This window comes from Kogia breviceps, chromosome 9, assembly GCF_026419965.1.
Source record: "Kogia breviceps isolate mKogBre1 chromosome 9, mKogBre1 haplotype 1, whole genome shotgun sequence".
NCBI lineage: Eukaryota > Metazoa > Chordata > Mammalia > Artiodactyla > Physeteridae > Kogia > Kogia breviceps.
Genome location: NC_081318.1, coordinates 97072995 through 97075274, shown reverse-complemented (window position 1 = coordinate 97075274; position 2280 = coordinate 97072995). Strand labels below are relative to the sequence as shown.

The window sequence follows — 2280 nt, the reverse complement described above, 5'->3', positions numbered from 1 at the left end:
TTGCGTGCTGCACCTACCGAAGCCTGCGTGCCTAGGGCCCGTGCTCCCCAAGAAGAGAAGCCACAGCAATGAGAAGCCCGCGCACTGCAGGGAAGAGTAGCCCCTGCTCTCCACAACTAGAGAAAGCCTGCGCGCAGCAATGAAGACCCAACCCAGCCAAATATGAATAAAATAAATAAACTAAAAAAAGAAAAAAAGAAAAGCTCTAAAATACACAATTTCAATTTTGCTTTTAACCCCAGTTTCATCTGTTTTAGCTCCATAAGCAAAAGGCCTCTGAGAAAAAGTTGAACAGTATAATCAGTAGCATGTGATAAGCTTTTTTGGGGGTCATATTTCCTAGAAATTGAAGAACTCTAATGACTGGGTAAGAAAAAAAATTTGTTAGTAAATTAGGTCAATTTTCAATTCTTTGCTTTCAATAAAATAAAAGAAGGACCTAACCAAGTTGTCAATAGGTAGATAATTAAAATATTTTTTGATAATAGATTACTGTGCTCTTTTTGACTTAAAATTAAGAAGGCATTCAAATAGTACAGTGGCATTTCCATAGGAAAACGCCTAGAACTGAGCTGTCAGGGGAAGCAGCTGGACCTAGTTGAGCAGAGAGGACCCATGGCTGAACACTTGAAAGAAGCAAGTAAATGTATGGTTTGCCTGACTTATCTTGAAAACCCCATGTACCTGAAATGTGGATATGTCTGCTGCTTCCAGTGCTTCAATTCACTGCAGAAGGAACCTGATGGGGAGGGTTTATTGCGCCCCAACTGCTCTGTGGTCTCACAAAAGAATGACCTCAGGTGTGCTCTCAAGCTCTGAGCTCTGGCTTCAAAGGTTAAGGAGTTAGGGCCCCAGCTGAGAGCTGTCCTCCAGATGAACCCAAGGATGCGGAATTTCCAAGTGGACGTGACCTTGGATGTTGACACAGCCAACAAGTACCTCATCATTTCTGAGGACCTGAAAACTGTCTGTTGTGGGTTTTTCAAGCAGAAGAAAAGGTCCTGACCTGAGAGATTCAGCCAGACAACTTGTGTCCGGGGATTCCCTCTCTTCGCCTCTGGCCGCCATTACTGGGAGGTGGACCTGGGGTCCAGCCAAGAATGGGATGTGGGCGTTTGGAAAGAATCTGTTCGTCGACAAGGGAAGCCTCACCTGACTCCAGATCTTGGCTTCTGGACTGTGAGTTTGAGAAATGGAGGTGTCTTCTCTGCCCACACTCTGCCTTCCTGCTGTTCTCAAAGAATGGTTCTTCCTGGCAATAACTCCCAGAACACAAGGACAGGCTGGTGGTGCAATGAGAGACTCAAGGAGAGAGATCCGTGTGTGTCTTAGAACAAATTATGATCTCCTTACAGAGTCATGTGGACACAACAGAGACCTGAGGATTCTGAGGAAGGAAACACTGGCTTCAAAGGAGGTATTTTCCAGATTAAACAGACCTGACACCATAAATATCAAGGGTTGTGGAAGTTAATCTCAGTGGGAAGTCCAGCCTTCAGATGGTATGCTAATGCTCAGGGTGAAGAGACTTTGGAACAGTTTGGAAAAGTGAGACCATGAAGTAAAACACCCAATGGGAAACACAGTGAAGGGAGCCTCTGGTGCCCTTTGAGTGTCCCCTCCCCCCAGTTGTGACTTTCGTTCTAAACTTGGATTCTCCAACTGGGAACATAAAAAACTTTCTGTACCCTCTGCTCAGCTGCTCATGTAGATCTTCTCAATAATTGCCAGGAGTTGTGACTAATCCCCAGACATGGATGAAGGTGATTTGCACTGGGGATAAGATTTGCTCCTCATTGGAGATGCCCCAGACTCTCCATGCAGACAGCGTCACCTATACTACAGATGACGTGATAATGGCACCTCTGTGGGGAGATGAGGTCCAGGGACCCTGTCCCTATAACCGTGGCCCATCCTGATTGACACTTCCCTGTACAAAGCTCTGGAGCCAAGTCCAGGCAGGTGAGTGCTTCCTTGTGTTCGACCTCAGGGCAGAAAACAGCAGAGAAGGGCTCCCCAGTAGGAGAGGAACTCAGAGCTGTGTTAGCACCGTTAGGCAGGACAGGTACTCACCCTGCCTTATCCTGAGCTGCCCCATTCATGCCCTGGCTGTAGAAGGTGGGGATGTGCTGGGGGGTGTATCTGAGTGGGACCAGAGCCATGAGGTTCACTGCAAATCACTGTGCCCTGGAGTCTCTGACAAAGATGGAAAGAGGGCTGGGGTCACTGTGGAATCTGTGATGAGCCTCTTATGGCCAGAGTCACTGAGCTTCTCAATCA

General features: G+C 47.1%; 1 pseudogene; it reads left to right on the top strand.

Annotated features, from left to right (window-relative positions):
• The first annotated feature begins 615 nt into the window (after positions 1–615).
• On the top strand, positions 616–1332 carry LOC131762440 (ret finger protein-like 4A-like protein 1; annotated as a pseudogene).
• The last annotated feature ends 948 nt before the right edge of the window (positions 1333–2280 follow it).